The 17,557-nt window shown below is 31.0% G+C and overlaps 1 long non-coding RNA gene across 1 annotated transcript in view; it reads right to left on the bottom strand.

The window, feature by feature from the left end:
- Positions 1-1,247: 1,247 nt before the first annotated feature.
- The window catches only part of LOC145279598 (uncharacterized), an 18,647-nt gene continuing 2,337 nt past the window's right edge, over positions 1,248-17,557 (bottom strand). Inside the window, exons 1-2 of the long non-coding RNA XR_013868410.1 lie at positions 15,137-17,557; positions 1,248-15,106 (exon numbers count right to left, since the gene is read on the bottom strand). The exon at positions 15,137-17,557 is cut by the window's right edge and continues 2,337 nt beyond it. This is a non-coding gene — a long non-coding RNA (uncharacterized LOC145279598). The remainder of the gene's footprint in view (positions 15,107-15,136) is intronic.

The following is a 17,557-nucleotide window of genomic DNA, read 5'->3' as shown; positions in this document are numbered from 1 at the left end:
GAATCTATTTCACATATTTAAGAGAATCGAGTAAGCAAATAGCAAGTCATACAACGACCCCAACCTATTTTCATAATGAGACGTTTTCCATCTTTTTTTATTTCTGCTTTTTTATACTGATTTATTAATATTTTTCTTTCGTTTTTATATTATGAAATCTTTGCTGTTTGAAACGTTTTATTTTTTTCTTGTTTTTTTTTTTTAAACTTCACCAATTCAGACTTTATGTTATATAAATAGGAATATTAGTGCGATCACTGGCAAAGTATTTTTAACGTTATTTTTGACGGAAGGTGTACACTTGTAAAATACCATCTTGAATGGCTATTTTTTACCAAATAACTTTTCAAAGAAATATGTCAGGATAAATTAAATGGCCGACTTCTAACAAAGTTATGGTTTTCGCTTTCGAATTTGGTAATTCCGCGTTGTTGCTTTATTTGCTTGAAACAAACCAGCATTTACACAAAACATTGATAAGGATTGTTTGAAATTTATAAAACTGCCTGGTCTTTGTTTTTGTTAAAAAACCATAAGCCGGCTCTGTATAAGCAAAAATTAAAGTGCTTGTCCAGAATTCTACCTAATTAAAAAAAAAAAAAAAAAAAATTACTGAAAAATCGTCATGATGTATGTACACATCACCGAACGAAAATGTCATATCCCAAAAATCATATACATTGATCAAGTAGTTTTTTTTTAACTAAAAAAGGTCAAATTTTATGAATAACTGAGGGTTTGTGCTTTGATCCACCATGTTATTTTAAATACAGCAAGACAACTCATTTCGAATACTGAGATCCAAATCAACCTTGTAATGGATACAATTTACTGTTAAAATCGCTAAAAATCGTAAATATATGAGTAAAACAAACTACTTGATCAATTTACGTGTTTTTTGGAATATGGCATTTTTGATCCATGACAGGTACGTATATCATAAAGATTTTTCTGTATTTTTGTTTATTAATTTGTTTAAATTCTGGTTAACAACCAAAATGTATTCATACTTGTTTTTCTCTTTCCACACTCAGAAAAAAGTTTTAACAAGAACAAAAAAACTTTTTTCATTGAAGGGTTTCGAGTTCAAATAGCTGTTCAGGAAAATAATTTATTTTGAAATTTTGATATTTAAATTTTTTTTTTTTTATCTCTTACGACATCTCTGCATATAAAAGCAATTTTATAATTTCAATGGATCTAATGGAGTTTTATTTGTGAGCACCAGGTGACCTTTTAGTTTTTCATTTTTTTTTTTTTTTGGTTTCTTTTTTTACTTTACATTTTATTAAACATATCCACCCAATTTCATTTTGATTTCCTTTAAAAAAAAATATACAAAAAATTTAACATGAATTTATTTGATTTACCTTTTTTTTGTTTACGTTTTCTAATTCAAGATAGATACCTGTATGAAAACAAAAACAAAACGAAAAATGTATTTTCGGAAAAAAAAATGTTTAGAAATTTCGAAATAAAACAAAAAATGATGTTCTATTCACATCATTTACATTCTCTCCAGGTCTGGCACAAGGTTAATTGTGGTTTTGATTAGTCAATGCATTAAGATAAGTACACTCTGACCTGATCAGCCCTGTTGAGATTCCTAGGTAGAGGCGCCTCGGATACTTAGTAATAAACTAACCTGTTCTCAGAGAGGAGGTAAAGCTTGGGAGAAATAACCTCTTAAGGATAAACGGAACAATATCTCAGCCCGACAATAACAAAGTCACTGAAGTTTGCATCCTAATTCCATATACAAATGATTCTCAGCTTTTTAACGATTGACTGAAGGGGAAACGTAGATAGAACGTTTGATAATAAAACTATTAAAACTGAAACAAAAAGAGAAGATAGTTAGATAAAGGGTCATATTCTTCCCTTTTATTGCATTTTTTTTTTCTCAGTCACCATTTATCAAGGCCCAGAGGCCACTCAAGGGCAAAGATTAATGGGTACTGTGATTGTCAGTGATGGTGGAAATTGGATAAGTTCATTTATTTTAGAGGACAGTGCATCAAGAACTTGTTTACGTTAGACTTGAAAACCACCATGTCATAGTCATCTGGAAAGCAGCTCCACTGTATTTTGGTCTTACAATAAACTGCTTTAGTCGTTGGCCAGGACCCTAGGCAGCTTTCCTAGAAGGAGGAAATATCAAAGGAATATTAAATTCACAAGCGGTCCCAAGTCACATGTATATTCCAGTCAGGGGAGATAACAACGTTAGGCTTTGCAGTTCTTTCAGGGAGGCGTTGACGTCCTCCTGCCTACAGCACCTGCTATTCTCAAATGGTCATCCATCTGATACTGACCGGGCTCAACATTGCTTAACTTCGGTGATATAACAGAAACCAGTGTCAACACGATTATGTCATATGCGTAATTATTCTTGGGCACTCTCATAACATCCCAAAATCCATCTTTCACAGTTCATTGTAATGTACATTTACGGCTGCTATATGATGTGACACAAGGGAGTGTGTAAATATCTCCTTTGGACCATCTCTAAAAAGTTGAATATCGAATGCAGTAGCACGTGCGGGGAACATATACCAGAAAGAACAGAAATAAATCATGCATCATTTACCATGCAATCCCTACAGCTGCGTACCTAGAAATCAGAGCTATTAAACCTGACATAGTGATATGGGACAAGAAGAAAGAAGCAACCTTTGTAGAAGTTTGTGTTCTCAATGATGCTGGGTTAAACAGAGCTAAGAGGGAAAACATAACAAAATACCAAAGTCTTATGTACGAACATGAAAAGAAACTGGAATCTTAGGAAGATTTCCATTATTCCAGTAATTATAGGAGCAACTAGACTCATGAAAAAGAATTTCAAAATCTACTTAGAAAATATAAACGGTGAACCAAGTGCAAGAGAGATACAAGCAACTACACTTAATGGGATGGTTAGAATTTTAAAAGGACCTCTCGGTTAGAATGTATGAAATAGCAGGTGAATACCTGGCATCAGTTAAGATGTCCCATCATCAGTTTGAACAAAATGATAAAAGATTTTGACAAATTAAAAATTACTTTCTTGTCTTTTGAACTATTAAAACGGTTTACACCAAGTTGGTGCTGATGATATAACCTTTAACTTTGATTGAAATCCCAATTTAGCAGCTTATGAGCAATGTTCAAGTATCATTGTTATTACTTCCAGGTCTATTTTGACCCAAAATGATCATACCTGAACTACCTTTGATCACATAGAATTCCTCGTCTAGACTATTCACGAAATATATACCTACAACGTAAATAAATTAGTATATTTAAGCATCATTTTTTTTCTCTTATGCATGTTTCAATGGACAGCAGGGATAATTCCTGTTTGTTTTTCTCGCGATCCATCTTTTCCATTTGGTGGACCAATGTTCGAACATTCTGTTTGAGTGTAAAAGGAAATTCCTTATAGTCACAAACTTCCATGAATTTAGAAACCTATTGATAAAAAACACCACCATTCTACCCATCTCATATTGCATCTCTCAATCATAGAAGCCCTACTCATTCGTATAAACAAACCGCCCATCAATCAGGCTCAATATGAGGGAGAGGGTACGCTTAAATGCTTTTAAGGATTTGATCAACTTTTTCAATAAATTCACTAAACCCAATTATTTTTTATCATTTGCCTGAAGACGACTCATGGGAGTCAAAAATGTTCGCAACTATGACAAATTTCTTTTTACATTCGAACAGAACATTCGAACATTGGTCCGCCAAATGGAAATAATGGAACTATCATTACTGTTAAATGAAACATACCTAATAAAAATAAATATATATTTGATGATATTTAGAACTTAAAGCATAAAATTTTCAGCAAATTTACCACATTTTGGCATTAAATAATACAAAAAAGGTTGAGATGTTCTAAACAATAAACTACACTCTTACAGCTTTGATTTAGCAGTTGATGCTTCCGAGGTTCACCCAACAAAAGTATCAAAAAGTAAAGCTTTCTATAATGTTGAAAGGGAGATAGTGTGGATTAAGTGGATGCCAATTGATGACCTGCGTGTGACAAGTTCAACGACCGTTTCTTAGCACGAGTTTTATTCATGGATGTTAACAACTTTTAAGAGAGTAAAAGCTTAGGTTTACTTTCAGCAGCCGTATAACTCCCGCTTCCCTTATTCTGTCCTTTAGTCCTCACATTCTATGAATTTATCCATTTAACACTTACTGTTGGCTAGTTTTAGTTCGTTACATCAAGTTTTGTACGTTGAAGTAGCTTTATTTTTAGTTCGTTACATCAAGTTTTGTACCTTGAAGTAGCTTTTTTTATTTTTAGTTCGTTACATCAAGTTTTGTACCTTGAAGTAGCTTTTTTTCTTTTTAGTTTGTTACATCAAGTTTTGTACCTTGAAGTGTCTTTTTTATTTTTAGTTTGTTACATAAAGTTTTGTACCTTGAAGTAGCTTTTTTTTATTTTAGTTCGTTACATCAAGTTTTGTACCTTGAAGTGTCTTTTTTATTTTTAGTTTGTTACATAAAGTTTTGTACTTTGAAGTAGCTTTTTTTATTTTGATTCGTTACATCAAGTTTTGTACCTTGAAGTGTCTTTTTTATTTTTAGTTCGTTACATCAAGTTTTGTACCTTGAAGTAGCTTTTTTTTTATTTTTAGTTCGTTACATCAAGTTTTGTACCTTGAAGTAGCTTTTTTGATTTTTAGTTCGTTACATCAAGTTTTGTATCTTGAAGTAGCTTTTTTATGTTTTGTTCGTTACATCAAGTTTTGTACCTTGAAATAGCTTTATTTATCTTTAGTTCGTTACATCAAGTTTTGTACCTTGAAGTAGCTTTTTTATTTTTAGTTCGTTACATCAAGTTTTGTATCTTGAAGTATCTTTTTTATTTTTTGTTCGTTACATCAAGTTTTGTACCTTGAAGTAGCATTTTTTCTTTTTAGTTTGTTACATCAAGTTTTGTACCTGTAAGTGTCTTTTTTATTTTAAGCTCGTTACATCAAGTTTTGTACATTGAAGTGTCTTTTTTATTTTAAGTTCGTTACATCAAGTTTTGTACCTTGAAGTAGCGTTTTTTCTTTTTAGTTTGTTACATCAAGTTTTGTACCTTGAAGTGTCTTTTTTATTTTAAGTTCGTTACATCAAGTTTTGTACCTTGAAGTAGCTTTTTTTATTTTAGTTCGTTACATAAAGTTTTGTACCTTGAAGTGTCTTTTTTATTTTTAGTTTGTTACATAAAGTTTTGTACTTTGAAGTAGCTTTTTTTTTATTTTAGTTCGTTACATCAAGTTTTGTACCATGAAGTAGATATTTTTATTTTTGGTTCATTACATCAAGTTTTGTACCTTGACGTAGTTTTTTTTTTTGTTCGTTACATCAAGTTTTGTACCGTGAAGTAGCTTTATTTTTAGTTCGTTACATCAAGTTTTGAATTAGCTTTATTTATTTTTATTTCATTACATCAAGTTTTGTACCTTGAAGTAGCTTTATTTATTTTTAGTTCGTTACATCAAGTTTTGTACCTTGAAGTAGCTTTATTTTTAGTTCATTACATCAAGTTTTGTATCTTGAAGTAGCTTTATTTATTTTTAGTTCATTACATCAAGTTTTGTACCTTGAAGTAGCTTTTTTTTATTTTTAGTTCGTTACATCAAGTTTTGTACCTTGAAGTGTCTTTTTTATTTTTTGTTCGTTACATCAAGTTTTGTACCTTGAAGTAGCTTTTTTTTCTTTTTAGTTTGTTACATCAAGTTTTGTTCCTTGAAGTAGCTTTATTTATTTTTAGTTCGTTACATCAAGTTTTGTTCCTTGAAGTAGCTTTATTTATTTTTAGTTCGTTACATCAAGTTTTGTACCTTGAAGTAGCTTTATTTTTAGTTCTTTATATCAAGTTTTGTACCCTGAAGTAGCTTTATTTATTTTTAGTTCATTACATCAAGTTTTATACCTTGAAGTAGCTTTATTTATTTTTAGTTCGTTACATCAAGTTTTGTACCTTGAAGTAGCTTTTTTTTATTTTTATATCGTTACATCAAGTGACTCAAGTTAGCTGGGACGATTTCCATCATAAAATAAAGTGGATATATCGTTTGCTTAGTTTTTTTTTACCATTTTTACCATTTCTGTCAGGAAATTAGAATCGAAGTATAAATTGCAAGTAATAGGAGTTTATTACTCAAAATAAAACGGGGAAAAGCAATACAGAAAATAAAGATGATTAAAATAGTTGATGGTTGTTAGGAATTTACATCTAAAACAGCTGAGAATCACTTGCATATAAATTCAAAAAGTATTTGTATATGAAATCAACTAAAGAACTTTAACAAATGGTATTTTGGAGATGAATGAATTATACTTTTAAAATTAATAAATTTGAAAAAAAAAAAAATGAAAAAAATAGCTATCAATAATTTTTTCAGAAACGAGGTTCTATTTCAAACAGAACTGATTGCAACTTTAGGTGTATCAGAATTTTTGTAGGAATTTTTGACACCCCTAACACGAAACTGCGGATAAAATATAAAAAACTCGTAATTTCTCTTTTAAAAGTGGGTTGTTTATTTTCTTTATGGATTATACTTCCAAAGTAAACTTTTAAAGTTGTATAAAAAGTAAATGAAACCTTGGTCCTTACTCCTTTAATTGAAAAAAAATTAGGGTTTGAATGACATTTTTCGAGTAGTTATAAGCTTGGAAAGACAGGGGGTCGAATTATTCAATATTTTTCACGAAGTTTCTGACACACCTATTGCAACTTTTATATAAAATATGGACAAAGTGTTTTGATGACACAATTGGTACATGTGTCTTAAATAAAATTAATCACAAAAGCCTGTTTACAATTAGCATCGATATTTGGTTATAAGCAGAAACTTTTAAACATCAGCCAAAAAAGTCTTAGACCTGAAACTGAATTTTCTAAAACATGCCTCGAAGGGATGATAGAACAAAGTCAAAAGCAAACATTGCTGTTACAATGTTTACGTGTGATCACAGCTAAGTCTAAATCAACTTGATAATGTAACAAAAAAAAGAAAAAATTGAATCAATTCAATGGAAACTATTTTCTCATGTTATAGTGCAATCTGGTCTAACCAGAGATCATAAAACGTAAAATAAATAAAGAAACCGTACTTGCACCATTGAGATGATATTATATTCCACTGCAGATTGTACAAACAACGCCAAGAATAAAGAAAAATAATCAAACTGATAACACACAAATTCAGATGAGCTACAAATATCTATTATCATGGATCAGAAGGTTTATCATTTCCAATTTTCTAAAACTAAGAATATGATGTTCCCAAAAGGGGAACATGGTCTGGTCAAAGGTCAACAAACTTTCAATGCACATAAGTACAACGCCATATGCCAAACACGCAATAGTACATGTAAAACAATCTTTTATTATAACATACAGGTCAAAAATTTTATATCTTTCCCCAAATGATTAATAAGTTTAAACAATTTTAATTATGTTTTAAAAGCTTACATTTGGAAGAATTGTATGATTATTTTCAATCTTTTTTTTTTTTAAGTTATATATGGTTATGCGTTAAAGAACAGAAAAAAAAAACAATAGAAAAAATTCAGTTTTTATTTTTATAAAACTTGTATGCTGCTCCTTTTTCCACAAATCGGAAGTTAAATAGATAAAGAGTTCGCAAAAAAGTTGAGCAAATTAGTGTTTTTAAAGGAGAAAAATGGCGTCCTTTGATCAACGGTGACGAAATCGTCTTCTTTGTATTTTTTATTTTTATTTTTTAAAGAGTTCATGTTTAAAGGGAGTTAACTCTGATTGAAAAGATTTATTTCCCCTTTTTGTGCTTCATTACATATTTTAAAAAACTTGCAGTCATTTGATTTTCATCTAAATTCAAAACATTCATAATAAAATATTATATTTTTTCTCTCAGATAATATAATTTGCAAATATATATGCATTCAAAACATGTTATTAATAAAATCTGCTATTTATGATGCCTTTATTATTACTTGCCCCTATTTTAATCATTTATCTATGCTAGTTAATAAAAATTTAGATAAGATTTATTACATATCATTATTAATTATAATTATTATATAGTATTTATTATTATTAATTTGTTATAACTTCTTAAGATGAACATCTTAAAACAGTCAAAACAGGTATTTATTAACACTTTTTCAATCTAGGAATCGTTTAATTAACTGCTAATTTAATTTATAATTAATACAACTAACTGAAGATAATCTTGTCTCTCTGCATGCCTATGTGTTTCCCGCCTATGTGCAAGTTTAATAAATAAATATGGAATTATTTTTTTAATTATTAAACGAATCTTGAAATAAAAATAAAATAAAGTTAAACTCTAATAAAAAAAATCTTTTACAATTATATTTAAAAATAAAATATAAACATGGCTATATATTGAATTATTTTCTCTAAATCTTCCATCCGGGCAACACTGGATAAATACAACTAGCATATAATTATTTAGTTTTGTCAAAGCTAAAGAAATATTAGAAAACTGTCTACAATTTAAAAAATACCAGTTAAAGGATCAAATTGGTTTTAAGGACCCTCTAAAATAAACAAATTGAAAGAAACGATTTCAAGTCTGCACTTTTGACATACATGATGATTACTCCGTTCAATCTCAAGAGACAATGGAGATACTTGTAAGGATAGCTGCGCATATTATTGTGAGGTAAGGGTTGCGCAATCCCAACCACACCTCTCCTGAATCAGCACTGCTTGGGTCAAGTGGCAAAGAGAGGAACAAGATTGAGTAGAAACAATCCTGAAACATGCGAAGAGCACATAGAGTACCTGGGAATCCCAAATGATCACCCATTTTAGTGCTGACCAAGCACAACATTGCTTAACTTTGGTGATTTGATGGTAGCTGATGTGTTAACGTGATTATACTGTATATATGACAAACAGATAATAAACTCGAGTTGTTTGGATTTTTTTGTCATATTTTGTCGATTTTTAATATAGCGAAATATTTATTTTTTCTGGCGTCCTTGAAACCTAATTTATCCTAGTTAAAATATTGTTTGATTTATTTTGCATTATTACGTTTAGTTGATAACACTGCATTTTATTTTAAAATAATAAAACAAACATTGTTGCAGTGACCAATGCATGGTGATTAGTCTTACAACATGTTTGCACAAGACAACATGCTAATAAGTAAAGAAGGATGACACATACACAGTAATTCAGTTAAATATAAAAATAACCGATTTTATTTCACCAGAAGGTACAATTATTAATGGTTAAGTTCAATCGTTGGCATCAGAGAAATTTTTATGGTGACCGTTTGGTTAGCATGATTCCCCAATGATGATGGTTGTAGTGTCGAGGTTGCACTAATGTTGAAAAATAGCTTTGCAGACTGAAAGATAAATTGTCCTGAAAAGGACAGATAGATCACAAGTGGTTGTAGTTATCCTGAGAAAAACTAGATGATTAAAGGTTAAGAAAAAGGGACATCAGTTAATGAGCTGGATTCTGGCCAAATGTGATGAGTAGAATGTAGCTGTAATCAATAAGTTGACGGCCCAAGAAACAAGATTATTCGACAATCAGACAGAGTCACTGGTAGATTAATGGGAACGATTGATCATGTTGATGCTTGGATTAGTGAAATTAGTCAACAGCTGGATGAAGTTAATGGTGGTTATTACCTTAGCAGTTTTTCATATTAGCTAGTTATGTTAGCCAAATTGTTACAAGCGTCCTGTTGACAAACAGAAAAAATTATCTGGCCAGTAATTTAATATGGTCCTGGAGCTGTGAATCAGAGATGGACAGGTACATGAACTTCAATCGCCAGCGTTTCCAGGAGTTGGAACAGAAAATAAGGAAGGGACTAATGCTATGTATTGATTTTTAATCAATGCTGAATAGCTGGCCTTTTCGTTTGCTATTTGCGAGATTCTTGTTTGATAATGCTGACTGCTGTAATCGACCTAAAATGAATTTGCCATCTGTTTTTGTTTAATGGAACGATATATGGTATAACCAAACTGTATCAAGATTATTAACAAGGAAGTTAATTGTTATCAGACGGCAAAATCACGTTGACACACTGGTCTTCATTAGATCACCAAAGTTAAGCAACGTTCATCCTAGCCAGTATCAGATAAGTAACCAGTTGGGAATACCAGGCGCTGTATGTAGGAGGATATTGACACTTCTGGCAGCTCCTGCATCCCACCTTGTCTCCAGCTGTCATGACCATGTCCTGCCACTGGATCAGGCTGATTGGGACAAGAGAATGAGGCTGGCTCTGCGCAAACAAACTTCACATTAAATAAACTCTCAGCAGATGTCATTCATCATTTTCACAGATGAACAACAAGATCCTTATTTTTCGAAAATTGATTGTATCAAATTAGAAAATCATCGGAAGAAATTTTAACAACCGAATAAGCACTCATGTCTGAAATGAGTCATTGACAAGTGAATCTGAAAAGTTGATTTAAGTAAGTTTTTTGCAAAGTTGATTGCAACATTTATTGAAGTAAATTTCTTGTAAAGTTGGTCAAAATGGATTTTTTGCAAAGTTGATCAGAGTGGCTTCTTTTGCAACATTGGCCAAGTGAGTTTTATGCAAAGTTGATTGGAGTGTTTTTTTTTTTTTTTGCACAGTTTGTTAATTTGGGTTCCTTTGTTTGTTGGTTGTAGTGGGTTCTCTTGCAACGTTGGTTGTTGTAGTTGGGTTCTCTTGCAACAGTTTGTTGGTTGTAGTGGGTTCTTTTGCAACGTTGGTCGAAGTGGGCATTTTTGCAACATAGAAAAACACATCTACAGGCTTTATCTTCTTCCTTTGAGAAGGGGTTAGTTTATTGCGAATTGCCGGAGGCACCATTACCAGGTAATGCCAACAGAGCTGCAAAGGCATTTTTTTAAAGACCAGAATGTTCTTTCTCTGGGACGCTGGCTCTTCAAATCCCACTAAGGGAGGCAGATAAATATCACCAAGAACACTAAGTTAGCGATGGCCAACAATAAGTTTACAAACACACTTCAGTTTTGATACATTTTATTGTTGTCAGACGTTGTGGTTCATGTAAATCTGAACTGTTTGAAGTGTCATGCTGCATTTTGGAGTTATTTTACAAGCGCATAGTTGAAAAATATTCTGTAGTTACAACATTAACTGAGGAGGATTGGTAACGCTCTATATATGAGCGTGATGTTTGTTCAAGAATTTGGCTTTTATCCATCAAGTGAACGACTCATTATATTGATGATTGTTTCTGCAGAGTCATTGTTTGAAATCATGGTTGGTTGTGTGCAGACTAGCCGATCTCTCTTCCACTATGTTGTGATGCAACAAATACACCAACGCATCTGATACTTTGATTATTGGTTCAGCTGTGCCTTCTGCCATGTTCTTTGCCCAATTGTTTCCTGTGTGATCACGTCGGAGTCACCATTTATTGCAAGGGCTGATGTACGACACACAAAAATAGATCAATGGACAAGGAAGCATGATAAACCATTCAATAAAAAATAGCCGGTTTACAATTAAGTACAATATAGGTCATTTATCATTGGCGATGAAGAAACACTGATGGTGATTGGCTTGACACCCCAAAGCTCTTATGTGTGAAGGAAAATGGCCCTGCAAAGGACAGATTGATCACAAGAAACTGGTCAAGGAAAATAGACGTAGTTTAATAGGCTTGGTTTAGGGCTAATCAAGTGTAAGAACCATGTGGCAAGTATTGAGTTTATTGGACAAGTGAAGTTAGTCAACAACTGGATAAAGTCAGTGGACCATTAGCAAATGTAGCTAATCATGTTGATGACTGGATTAGTGAAGTTACTTAACAGCTAGATGAGTAGTTCATATTTGTGAAAGTTACAGTTAATCATTTAGACTAGTGTAGTTAGCCAAACTGAAACAAGCGTCCTGTTGCCAAACAGAAAAAAATAAATCTTGCCAAAAATGTAACATGATCATGGGGCAAGGGAGCAGACGTGATCTGATATTTAAAATTTTTTTGTTATGCTTTTACAAAGGAATCACGACTTATCAAGGCCCGAAGGTCACTCAAGGATAAGGGTTAATGAGTGTACAATGGTCAAAGGAAATATGCCGTAGCAATCATTGGTAGTGGAAATTTGATAAATTGGATTACTTAAGGGGATGTCAAGAAATATGATCAATATATTTTCTAGTCATTGAAATAGGGCCGAGAGCCGTAATTATTTCTTTGTATTTATTGTCATGGCCGAGTAACTGATCTGAAATGATGTTCTGTTCTTAAGCTGTTGCATTCATGTTTAAAAGTGCAGACAACTGGTATGGGCCAAAAAATTAATTTAACATTTGATTTATTTCAACCTTGATGGTAACCTGGCATAAACTAACAGCATTTGGTTTGTTATCAAAGAAGTTGTCAAAAATACTGTGCAAAAATATCTTGAAACTAATCCTTTATTTTTGCCTTTTCATACATTTTGCAGATATCTTCTTCAGTTTTAAAATATCTACTTTTAAATTACTTGATGCAACAGAAGATTTTAAATGTTTGAGTTAAACATAATTTCTTGCTTTTTTTTTACAAGGAAGTCAACACCTATCAAGGCCCAAAGGTCATTCGAGGATAAGGGCTTATTTATAAATAACGGATAAATCTAAATTATTTTTACCAATAGACTTTTATTTCATTGAATTTATTTTTTCATTCAAACAAGCATATTTTAGAAATCTTGAATCTGCTGCCAAGACTGCTGGTAAAATGGTTGGATCACTCTAGCACTCCAGTAAGTATCTCACTGCCGTTGCAATCCTCTATCTGTATAAGAGCCAGGTACACCTTAAAATTGAGTACTGTCGTCACATCTGGACAGGAGCTGCTTGGCACACGCCTTGATAGAGTTCAAAACTGGCTTCAAAACCTAATAAATTATTCCCCTTTTCTCTTCCTTGCAACCACTTTCTCACAGAGAGACGTTGCAAGCCTGCCTCTGCTCTATCCCTATTTGCATGACAAGTGCTCATCTGGGCTCTAATCTATGGTCTCATCTTGCCAAACTTTCGCAAAAAACGACCAGCTATAACCAATATAAACGATTACTCCCACACGCTTACTGTGTCTAAATGAACAATGCTTCTTTTCTTGAACTGCCTGCCTGTAGAACACAGTTCTGCTGGCCTGCTTCCCGGCTGAATAAAACATAGTAGCCTTCAAATCCAATGTAAACAAGTTCTTGTTGAGCCGTCCCCATAAATAATCAAATTCTACCCAATTTACACCACTAATGATTACTACACTACCACCTTATATTCAGTAATCATTATCCTTGAGTGGTCTTCGGGCCTTGATAAGTGGTAACTCTCAAATAAAGTAAGAAATCTTTAGTGTACTAAATGCATTCGATTGTGTTAGGAATGTGGCTTGATTATGTTTATGGAAATAAGCATGTATTACTTGCAAGTCATATTTTGCTCAAACTAGATTGATTTAGTATGATTTCTTGACTCACAATGAAATTTGGTACAAAAAGGTTTTAGCAGACATTTTTTTTAAACAAACTTTTTTGAACAGATTACAAATGAATGTATAAAAACATTTAAAATTGCTTTTTTGGAGCAACTTTATCATTTCTCTAGAAATATTAAAAAGTGTACTTTTATATTACTCAAAAATATGTGCTTCCTCCAGTTTATATTCCTGCTAATAAAATTTAAGCATAATTTAAATCTAAAAATTAATGAAGGAATTAAATTTTAAAACATTACATTCATTAATCTAATATATAAAAGGCTATATGTCCGTCTGTCTATCTTTTCAAACTCTAATTAAAATATTATATTTAAGCGTATAGCCCCCACCCGGTAGTCTAAATATATGAATGGCTATATGTCTATCTGTCTTCATATTTTCAAACTTATATTTTTCAAATATATATATACATAAATATAAAAAATGTTATATGTCTGTCTTCATATTTTCAAACTCTATCTCCTCTAAAACTAAAAGTAGATTTCAATTTTTTACAGACTGTCCTTTTATGGGTCTTTAGCTGGTTAAAATAGTTTTCGATGGATCAAAAATGGGTCCAAATTGAAAAGAATGTTTTACATTTTGTATATTCATCTTAGTTTATTTTTAATTTTTAAGTTTTAATCAGTTCATATGTGTGTCACGTTGGTACAGTGGTAACGTCACCAGCTTTGAATTCTAGTTGATAGCACCAAAATACTTTTTTTTTTACTTTTGAAATCACAACTTTATAATAATATATACGAAATCTGGACAAAGTAAAATATCATATTTAAGCATATTTTATAACCGGGCAAAGCCAGACGCCCCTCCCTGCTAGTTAAAATCTAAAGCCAAAGTGAAAATAAAAACTCAACAGATAAAATATTCTATTTTTGTAAGGTTTTCGAGTTTATATTTAAATTTTATGAAACATTTACAAACTTACGTATATTCCAAGAAATGAACAAAAAATTAATTAAATTAATAATTTTTTTGTGTGTGTTTATATAGCATGTGAATAAATAATCCATCAAAAGAAAATCAATGGAGTAAAATTTAGTTGTTGAAGTAAACATAATTATTTTTTCAACATTTCTTTTTCTATTTTAGTAATTATCAAAATTTTTAAATATTTCCCTCCAAAAAATTAATATAATTTTGCTATTTAATTTATATGCTTACAAAATTGTTTACAAACTAGTCTTATTTTCCTTATACATTTTTCATGCATGGAGAATTATTTAATCCATATTTTAATTTACTTAAATATTTTTATGTAGTAGAGATTTAGAAGGCTATCACAATGCGAGGAATGAGATAAAGTTGTTGGAGGAAGACGAAAACAATTTCGTCTCCTTCCAACACCACAGGCTATATCTCATTCCTTGCATTGTGATAGCCATCTAAATCTCTACTACATACCTATCCCACACAATGCTTCAAGCAAACTACATATCAATTCTATCTTAAATATTTTTCAATTTCTACACACTTATACATGCATTCACCAGGCAATGTTTCTGACCCGAATTATCTCCCCTTTCTGCTTCTGATAAACGAACACGCCAACACTCATGCTCTATGCACATGCATTTCACGACATGTGAGACATTACCCTCAGCTTCTACACACACACACACACACACACACACACACACACACACACACACACACACACACCTCTATGAATCCTTCTCAGACTTCATTGCACATATTTTTATGGATGTGATCTTAAAGCAGACTGTTTCATGTTCGCAAAGAATAAATATTTTTGCATACATGATCGTTTACACATTGTTTTTTGTTTCATTTGTAATTGCTTTTATCATGCTATGTGCAGAAGAAGGGTGCTGCCAATCATTTCTAACGAATAAATGAAAGAAATGTTGTTTAGATTTAATTTCAGAAATTCAGATTTTAAAACCATGATTTTTAAGACAACGTAAAATCATAGATTATTCTTATATCGTTTGAGAACGACTTTAGTTCCCTTTTGTGTAGCCGGTTAATAGACTCAGATACGAATCAGCTGTTTTAAAGTTCGATCCTAACGCAATACTCATATGTAATTTTGCTTACATATAATTATAGAATCGCATTTTATAAATAATATCATCTTAATAGAGTTTTTCTCTTCAAAATAATATTTTTAGCAAGCAATACCTTTCTTTTCAGTATTTTAAACATATATTAATTGTCATAAATCATTTATTTCACAAATTTTCCAGTAGTCATGCAATATTTTGTTTGAATTGGAATTAATAATAAATTCGGTGAAATACTTTTCTGCATCACATGCATTTATTCTACATAAAATGTTTTTAATTTTAAATTAACACTATATTTTACTTAAAATAAAAGTTGTTTAAAATTTGCTTAAATTATTTGTCATTCTAAAGTATAGAAAATTTTTTACTTTAGAATAAAAAATTGTTTTAGAATTGTTTAAATTATTTTTCATTTTTTTTTCTTGCATTTATTCTACATAAGTAAAAATGCAAGTTGTCTAAATTGTTATGAAATGCATGTGATATAGCAAAGGATTTCGTCGAATTTAATCTCTCTCCACATAAATTCATAAAGATACGAACTAAACAGATTCACCAAAGTCCCGTCGGTCTGTTCCATTTTGACTCGATTTTGATTTTTAGTCGCAAGGTCAAGGCTGCTACTTGGTCTACAAAATGGCAACTGGAAGTCATGTTGATTTCTTGCTTATTGAATGCTTACACATTTTAATCGTGCATTTCTCGAGTTTTGATATGTAAAATAAATTAACTTTTTACACGAAATAACTCCTCATATAATATTATTTAAATTGGTTAAAAATCAATTATAAGAACCTTAATGATCTCCTCAACTATGGTTTAAAACTATAGATTTTGTAATTCTTTCTACCTAATTTCTACCAATGCTTTAGTTTCCCTAAATTACAATTATGAAATGTTAATGTAATTTTTTTATCTTACGATGATTAACTAATTTCGTCCATCTTGTTTACTTCGTAATGCTCCTTTCTTCGGAATGGTTATTTCGTATTGATTACTTATTTGAAAGGGAAGCAACTCTATTGACCTTAACCAGGTTGTGTTACCTGACAAACATGACTGTGAGAATATGGAAGAACACAGCATCTCACATTCCAGTGAGTTTCGACCACCACAAAAGTAATCAAAGTTATCTGATAGTGTCAAGACGTTGCAAGATTTTGATTCCCTTGTGAAATAATTATTATAAGATATAAAACAAAAAAGAATCACAAATATGAGCAATTTGATATATTAAAAATATTGGTCCTTGTGCAGAATTCAACCTAATTGAAAAAAAAAATAAATAAATAAAACAACAATACAGAAAAATTCCCATGATATACGTACATGTCACAGAACGTAAATATCATATTTCAAAAATCACGTAAACTGATCATGTAGTTTTTTTATATATAGAAAATCATTTTTTTGTTACAATTTTTAGTGAGTAATAGTATATTGCAGTCATTATACGCCTGATTTTAAAATCTTGATAGTCTGAATTGAGTGATCCCCTTTTGGTAAAAATTCCTGATCAAAAACCAACATATCACATAGTCATTTGATTTTCATAGTGAAAAAAAAAAAACTGCTTGATCAGTTTATGCGATTTTTTTAATATAATATTTTTGCTCTATGACGGGCATGTACATCATAAAGATTTTTCTGTATTTTTTAAAAATTTTGTTGGATTCTGGACTTGCACTAAAATATTTACTAAACTGACCAAGCTTAAATGGGAACATTCTAGAAAAATGTAGATGTTATAAAAGAAAAGGAGTACCATTTTTTTAAATCTTATGTTAGAATTATATTAGACATGCTTTTTAATTAGTAATAGCTAACAAGAAAACATAACCGTTGGATTTACATGAACGCAACAAACTAAAAACTTTTATATTAGTATTAAAATGGTTTATTTTAATATGGTTTTACTTTTCAATACATATTTCAAAATTTTAAAGTTATTTCATCAATTGTAAGACTGAAAAACGTAGGAGAAAGTGTTATTTTAGTGTTATTTTAGTGCCCCCCTAAGTATTAGA

This window comes from Euprymna scolopes, chromosome 7, assembly GCF_053919585.1.
Source record: "Euprymna scolopes isolate OS-2025 chromosome 7, ASM5391958v1, whole genome shotgun sequence".
Lineage (NCBI taxonomy): Eukaryota > Metazoa > Mollusca > Cephalopoda > Sepiida > Sepiolidae > Euprymna > Euprymna scolopes.
Note: the sequence above shows the minus strand (reverse complement) of the source record. Positions and strands in the feature narration are given on the sequence as shown.